Raw genomic sequence first — 9119 nt, 5'->3', positions numbered from 1 at the left:
CAAAACCATACATATTATATATCAAAATGTCTGAAACAAAATGAGGAACCAATTCTTATACTTTATTTTAGCATAAATATGCTAATTAAAAAAATAACTATAAATGTTAAAAAAAAATAATTTTCTTAAGCTTTTTACCCCCCATAAAAAAGTGGAAAAAAAAGTATTGAAAAAGATATATATATAAAAAAAACATATGTCACGGTAAAATAAATGCAGCAAAAAAAAATAATTTTGGTAGCTGAAGGAAAAAAATAGGGAATTAAAACCACCACATGGGTAAAATCCCTAAAAAGTGTCTGGTCCTTAAGGTACAAAACAGCCTGATCCTTAAAGGGTTAAAGTTAAACCTTTGTGTGTAAACCTATTTATTCTTGCATCTTAGAACTCACTTTGATACAAACTCATGGATTGCTCTTGTCTGCCAGAGTGAGAGCTGCTCTTTCAGGCCTCAGTCAGACGGGCGTTTTTTCGCGCGATTTGCACATGCGCATGCGTCCGGCGATTTTTTAAAACCATTGCTTTGCGATGGTATCGGACACATGAGCGCTTTTTATGCGCTCGTCCGATAAATTATAGAACAGAAATCGCAGGTTGGACCTATCTGCGATCTGCGATTCCTGTTCTCTTCTCTATATATGCGCTCAATGGGGTCGGCGGCAGCAGCGCCGACCCCATTGAGAACATATAGAAGAGAAATCATTCTTCTCTGCCACAGCTGTAACAGCTGTGGCAGAGAAGAACGATGTTTGCCCATTGAATTCAATGGAGCCGGCAATACAGCCGGCTCCATTGAAAGCAATGGGCTGCCGGCGTGCGCGGGATGAATTGTCGGGAAGGGCTTAAATATATAAGCCCTTCCCTGCAATTCATCCAGAAATGTGTAATTCATGAATGGGTGTGAGTGAGACCTGCCTCTGATTGGCTCAGCGCTGAGCCAATCATGGGCAGGTTTGACTCACACCCCCTTCACACCCACTGCAGGCCGGCCGCGCTGAACTCCGTCTGCCGGGACAAGGTGAGTATATATATATATATTTTTTTTTACACATTTCTGGATGAATTGCAGGGAAGGGCTTATATATTTAAGCCCTTCCCGACAATTCATCCCACGCTCGCCCGCAGCGCATTGCTTTCAATGGAGCCGGCTGTATTGCCGGCTCCATTGAATGCAATGCGCTGGACAGCTCCGGCCCGTTTCTAATGAAACGCGGCTAGGAGCAGATTTTCGGGCGATTTTTGGGCCCCGATCACGCAATTTGCGGATGCACATCCGTCATGCGATCCGCAAATCGCGCGAAAAAAACGCCCGTGTGACTAAGGCCTCAAGCAACTCCCTATTTGGGCTTTCAAAGGAAGTCCGTAGTGGAGGACTTGCTCTAGAATGTTCCTAATTAATCTGCAAATATTGATATTTTACTGTGCAATTCTTCTACCAGGTTATTAATAAATATATTAAAATTAATAGGTCCCAATACTGACCCCTGTGGTACCCCACTAGTAACGCTGACCCAATCAGAGTCTGTACCACTTATAACCACCTTGTGCATTCTATCACTGAGCCAGTTACTTACCCACTTACACACATTCTCACCCAGACCAAGGATTCTCATTTCATATATCAACCTTTTATGCAGCACAATATCAAACACTTTTGAAAAGTCCCGATTTATAGGATCCAATGACTCTCCCCGGTCCAGTCTATAACTTACCTCCTAGTAGAAGCTGGTCAGATTGGTTTGACAGGAGCGATCTCTCACAAACCCATGCTGATATGGAGTTATACAGCTATTTTCCTTGAGGTCCTCCAGGATAGCATCTCTTAGAATCCCTTCAAACATTGTGGCCACAATAGAAGTAAGACTTACTGGCCTGTCATTTCTTGGTTCACTTTTTGAGCCCTTTTTGAATACTGGCACTACATTGGCTATGCGCCAATCCAATGGAAAATACCCTATTGCTATAGAGTCCTTAAATATTAGAAACAAGGCGCTGTGTATCACATAACTTAATTCCTTTAAAACCCGGGGGTGTATACAATCGGGACCCAGTGATTTATCTATTTTAATCTTTTTAATGCTGCTCTGCACTTTTTCCTGGGCAAAACTAGTGGCATTAATGGAGAGCTTACTTTTTCCTTCTGCATCTCATCTGATATTTCATTTGGAAAAAAAACTATTTAATAGATATGCTTTCACCTCATCACCTTCTATACTTTTTCCTACATTATTTATCTTTTTCTATTTATATAGTTGAAGAACAGTTTAGAAATCACAGAATGACACTTTAGGGTTTGGTGCATCCTGCTGCTAGTTATCAGGGCTATCTACTAAGCTTTAGTATATTCAGCCAGATGTTCTTACTTAGCTTTAGGGCTCCTGTCCACGGGCGATGGTGCACTGCATTCCCCGTGGTGATAATGGAAATAATGTCCCCCCTGTCCCTAGCAATTCTCCGTGGTGAGCCTATCTGTCAGATAGACTCACCCCAGAGAACTGACAGTTCACACCCCTGCTCTCGGGCGGCGGAATATCGCTAGCAATATTTTGCAATGGCCTTAGTGTTTCCTGTCAGCTCATAGAACAGATCTTCTCTACCTGATGAAAGAGCATTTATTTAGAAACATGTCAAGACTTGTCTAATGCCCTGGAATAAATTTGTAGGTGTTACACACAATCTATTTTGGCTTTCCACTGAGGATTTAGATGGATACATGGTGGTATTCTTTTATAACACATTGGAAACCATTTGCAAGTGTTACGCACAGTCAGTATCCATCTTTGGCTGGCATTCAGTTTAGTTTTCCATTGGTGTCAGGAGTCGAACCGGGGACCCCTTGCGCTCCAGGCGGTAGCTCTTACTACAGCCTGTGGGCAATTCCCTTGCATAACTATCAGCCTTATTCTAGGATCCCAGTTATTTAGTTCCTGCCTCCTAGTCCTGATCCCGCCTTTGTTCTAGTATGTGATTACTGCTCTAATTGGAGTTAGAATCATACGATATATAGATGGCTGGTCCACATCTTGGTGATCGTGCATCATCGCCCTGTTTTACTCTCTCCCTGTGCTTAGGGATTATTTGGTGTGCTGCTGTCGGCTGGACTGTGTATTTTATTTCAGCACCTCTTCATCGTGTTACTTTACTCTATACTTCTAGTATTTTCTATATCTGCTATTTGAGAACTCTAGAAACCATTTGCTGGTTAAACTATTTATTTATACGGTTCCTGAGGAGTTGAAAGATCAACAGAAACACGTTGAACCAAGAACCTGCATCTAGAATTTTGAGTCTCTAATTTGAGTCTGTAATCTGGAACCTGAGCCTGAAAAGATATCTAGGGACAGGATTCCAGAACTTAAATCTAGAATCTTGGTTAATCTAGAATTCAGAAAACCTGAACCTAGAACCAGTACCTAGAACTTTAAGCTTGAAACTTAGATTCTCTATCTTGAGTCAGCAATCTGGAAGCCGAGCCTAGAACGATTACCTAGGGACAGGGCTCCAAAACCTAAGTCTAGAATCTTTGTGAATCTAGAATGCAGGAAACCTGGAACTTGGATCTAGAACCAAATATTCTGTACCTAGAATTTGGAACCTACATCTAGAACCTAGAACTTGGGTCTAGAACTGGAATCTAAAACCTGGTAACTTATCTAGACTGTGAATCTAGAATGTGAATCTAGAACCTGTGTTAAACAGCACCTGAAAATCTGGCACCCTCTCAGGAACAAAAGAGCAAAGTTTGTGTCAAAACATTAATAGGATGGCAGTAATAAATAGACCACTTACTTGTACTAAGTACACTGCTTATCTACAAGTTTTCTTTCACTCTTTTCCTATCTATTCGTCTATTACACGAGGGGTGAAATTTATTCTGGTGGACAGGACATGTGCCATCAACACAGCTCTGTCTTATTAATCCTACCATTAAGCCTTTGAATTATTATAGCAACTACTGGATGTAGAAGTAGGATTAGGGTGGTATTTGTTCATTATTTTCTTATATGTTTGTTCTGAGCTCGTACATGTTTTAGTTAATTATTATTAAAAGTTAAGTTTTAGAGATCATATCAGTGAAGAATTTAAAATAGACTTTTTATTCCTCTGCCCCAGTGATTTTCATTGGGCTTATTACATCCATAACATCAATGAAACTAGTGGAAACTGCATTTTTCAAATACATGTATATGAATACAGTATATATAATACATATTGTAAAATTTTATATGGCTGCAACCCCCCACTCACCCACGCCCTCCCCCCCCCCCCCCGAATCTTTTCGCCCGAGTACGGAAGTACTCGAAAATCGCGGTGCTCGGGCGAAAAAGGGGCCTGGTCGAGTAGGTTCGCTCATCTCTACCGAAAATTCAATATGGCCTTAAAGGAATCTGAATGAGATAATTCCAATCCTTGGAAATTTTGTAGTTGAACTGCCATTAAATACATTTTTGGATGTGGTACTGCCAGCCCCCCTTCCAGTTTATTCCCTTGCAGAGTTTCCAATTTAATCCTCTCATTGCCCTTATGCCATATCAAATCACAAAACAAACTTGTAACCCAATGAAAAATAGCTTGTAATATTCATAACGGTGAGTTGTATAATACATATAACAGTTGGGGCATCTAGACCATTTTGATAAGATTAATACGCCCACCACTAAGATTTAAAAAGTTTACACCTGGCAATTATTTTTTTTTTAATTTAAGCACCAGTGGTTCTATATTTTATCGTTCATAGTCTAACAGAGATGGAGTTCTGTAGAGCATCGTACTTCTGAAGAAACTGTTTGGGTAAGAATACATGGAAAGAACAACAGAAATGACACCATTGTAGGCATTTACCGTAGGCCGTCTGGACAAGCAGAAGATATTGATGAACTCTTTCTACATCAGATGGCCAAGCTCTCAAAAAAGCATGACATAGTGTTTATGGGAGATTTTAACTATCCAGACATTTGTTGGGAATCTCTCTCAGGTAAAAGTAATGGGTCCAACAAATTCTTATTCGCTCTAGCTAACAACTTTATCTTCTGAAAGGTAGAAGAGTAATTAAAGGGATCTGCTATCTTGGACCTAATTCTTACCATCAGGGAGGAAATGGCTGAGGAAGTAGGGGTGGCTGTGATTTTAGGAGGCAGTGATCATGTTATCCTTGAATTTTGGATAAAAAAGGGGAGGAAGACCCGAGAAAACTCAGACCTCAAGGTTGGATTTCAGAAAGGCAGATTTTAATGAACTCAAACAGAAGGTAGAAAGAATCCAATGGCTGGATGTTCTTAAGGACAGAAATGTCCAAGAAGGTTGAGAAATATTGTGAAATGAGATTCTCAAAGCACAATCGTTAACAATCCCTAAAAAAGGAAGAATGGGAAGCATTTAAAGAGACCAGAATGGATGAATACAGAACATGCACACATGTTAAAAATGAAGAAAAATATGTGTATCAAATGGAAAGAGGGGGGATTATCTAAAGAAGAATATAATGTGGTCTGCAGAAACTGTAGGGCAAGTGTCAGAAAAGCTATAGCTATTAATGAATTGTGGCTTGCAACAGAGGCCAAAAACATCTAGGGGGTATGTCAAAAGCAAAAAAAAGTCCAAAATGCTATTGGATGCTTACAAGATGAAAATTGTGAATTGGTTAAGAATGATATTGAGAAGGCCGAACGTTTAAATTCCTATTTTGTATCTGTTTTTTCTCAGAAAGTAGATGGAACATCAACTGATTTTCCCTGTGCTATTGGGGGAGAGGGAGAATTATTTTAGACAGTGAGGGTGATCAATGAGTGGAACAGGGTACCACGGGGGGTGGTGAGTCCTCCTGCAATGGAAGTGTTCAAACAGAGGCTGGACAGACATCTGTCTGGAATAATTTAGTGAATCCTGCACTGAGCAGGGGGTTGGACCAGATGACCCTGGAGGTCCCTTCCAACTCATGGTCTTTGTCAAGCATATACCACAGGCATCACTGATCACATTAAATAGTAACAATATCCAATCACCACCATGTGGGTGGATTCTGTATGGTGATTGGGTATTGTTACTATTTAATGTGATCAGTGATGCCTGTGGTATATGCTTGACAAAGACCATAGCAACATTGGTCGAAACGTCGCATCTTTTTCTGTGGACTTTGAATAAAGACTACTTATGAATAGTATCTGGTAAGAAGACTTTTTTTTCCCATGTGCTGCCTTTCCATCATTTAAGTATTTGATAATGTCAGTGCATTCAATGGAATCTTCTCTTGATCTAATTCTGTATCCTTTTTATCTACTGGCAATAATTCTTACTTACACCAATTTATAGATAACCCAGAATATTGCCCCAAACTCTATACGTTTTATAGCATTGTTAAATGAAAATTGTGCATCCGCCAAAAACAGAAGTATGTCATCAGAATATAGAGCAATTCAATCATCCACAACACCATGGCAGAAGCCCACAATAGCAGAACATTCTATAGATTCTATTGCAATCAGGAAAAGCAGGGGAGCCAGAGGACAACCCCGCCATGTTTCCCTGCTTGTGATGCCTCTGTCAGTTGATTATTCATCTGCATTCTAGCCATCAGTCCAACATATAATAATCTTACAGTATGTATGAAAGAGTCCCCAAAGGCCATCTTGAACAAACTGTCCATAGAAATTTCCACTCAACACTATCAAAGGCCTTGGAATCCAAAGAACAAATCACTCTTTGATCAGGATTATCAACAGGAATCTGTAGATTCAGATAGTCTACACTGAATAATTGCTGTAGACTTTGCAGGTATAAAGCCACTTTGATCTGGATGAATAATAGAGGTCATCGCTTGGGAGAGCTGTATAGCCAAAGCCTTTGCAATTATTTTAATGTCTACTGGCAAAAGGGAGATATAAGGCCTATATGAGTCTGATAATAGAGGGTCTTTGCCTGCTTTTAAAAGAACAACTATGGCTTCTTGCATTGAATCCCGAAAGCATCCAGTTATCAAAGCAATTTGTAGTACCTTTAGAATCTCAGGGAGAAGCAATTCTCCAAATTTCTTATCTATACAGGAAGGCCATCCAGACCAGGAGCTTTATTAGAAGCTAATGAAGCAATAGCCTCCTGTAGCTTTTCCAATTGTGATGGTGTATCCAGGAAGCTTTTATCAGTTTCTGATAAAGTTAGGAGAGAAATAAACTCTAAAGGAGGTAAACATTTGATCTTTAAACATTTGTAGTGTAGACTTAGGGTTCCTGAACACTTGCGTTTTTCTTGTGCATTTTTTTCATGCGATATCGCTGCATTTTTTTCACACGATTGTCAATGGGAATTTCTAATGTTAAAAACGCATCACACAAAAATTGCAAAGCGATGCGTTTTTAACATTAGAATGTCCCGTTGACAATTGCATGAAAAAACGTGGCTATATCGCGTGAAAAAAACGCACAAGAAAAACGCAAGTGTGCAGGAGCCCTCATACAGATTGATATAAAAATCTTTGAAGACGGTAAGAATTTCCCTATGCTCAGACACCCGGTCTCCTGAGAAGGCCCTTATGCATGAAACATAAGAAGCCTCTAACTGATTTAGCTTTAGCTATGGTCCCTAACACGTGGACAGCTTTCTGCCCCTTCCTTACAGTAGTACTACTGAGAGCAATATCTCTTCTTCTCAGCCATTTGAAGGATATATGATTGCAATTCTACTCCGGCCTGCAACCAATTTGCTCTATGAGCATCTGTTGGTTGGTTGATAAAAATTGCTTCAGCTTCAGTCACCCGCTTACTGAATTCCTCTCCATCTGTCTGCCCCCATTATTATTTAAACACATATGGTATATGCTATGTATATGTCTGTGCATTACACTGTACAGTATGTGACATGTATATCTCCTTATAATATATATATATATATATATATATATATATATATATATATATATATAATGCTTGTATATTTGGTATCCATAGTACATTGTATAGTAATATACTGTGTGCATTATATATATAGTGTTTTTGAATGTATATATGTGGCATGTGTATATGCAGTGTGCATATGTGACTTTATGATACACTGTGGAGCAGATTTATATAGACTGGCATTTTATACGCTGGTCTAGACAAAGAATGTGCTGGCGTGAAGTGAGATACATTTATGTGCAAAAGCTTCTTAATCCATTTGTTGCATCTTCCAACTACTAACTGATGTAGATTTCAACTATAATTTATGCCATTTTTCTGGTGTAAGTTATAGTAAATTTGATGGCCTCTTAACACTAAGAAAGAACCATATACTTTTTTAAAAAAGAGCGATGAGGCCAGAATAAAATAACTATAAATTGCACATTTTGGCACACAAGATGCTGTGAGCCAAAATGTGTGACTTTTATACAGAGGTAGGGGTGCAGAAGAAAGCCTAAGTGAATGTATCTAGTATATACGCAGATACAGGCAACAGAACTTATGGGTAAAAATTAATTTACGGTTCTGGTCTGACTTAGTAATATATTTGTGCTTGTATTGAGACTTGGGGCGGCTTCAAAAGCAAGGAGCGAAAGAAGTCTTGAATAGAAACTCTGAACTTTTCAGGAGAAGTGGTCGTGGCAGTCTGGGATGGCTGTAGAAGAAAAGGAAAGAGAATGCCTCCAGTCTAAATAAGCGTCACCTGTGAGTCACTGGATTTATAGAGGAGCTGTCACCTCTCCTGACATGTCTGTAATAGTAAATCCTTTAGTACCCATGAAATAATTCTGGAGCATCTTTACTTAGAATTTTGTGTTGCTGCGTATATATGAATAAGTCCTGGCCTACTTGGGGACTTTTTATAAGACAACTAGTGTAATTAATTTAAATTATAGAGCTGCAGGTGCAATTCACAGCTATACATTTAGTTTTGTGCAGTCTTGTTGACTGCAGCTGTCACTCGATAGTTAAAATCAATCAGTAGTTCTACAGAAAGTCTTTTTGTAGTCTTGGTGTAATTGACGACTAGGTGTTAGGCTTTGCTTCCACTTTGTGCTTTTAGAGCTTTTCTACGTTGTCCCCATGGTGTTTTTGATATGCATGCTAATTGCCTATCAAATATGTTTTCTGAAAACTACATACTATAAAATGCTGTGCTTTTGCAATGCAGTTTTCAGTCAATTGACT

This window comes from Eleutherodactylus coqui, chromosome 2 (assembly GCF_035609145.1).
Source record: "Eleutherodactylus coqui strain aEleCoq1 chromosome 2, aEleCoq1.hap1, whole genome shotgun sequence".
Lineage (NCBI taxonomy): Eukaryota > Metazoa > Chordata > Amphibia > Anura > Eleutherodactylidae > Eleutherodactylus > Eleutherodactylus coqui.
The sequence above is the reverse complement of the archived record's forward strand: the minus strand, read 5'-3'. Positions refer to the sequence as shown.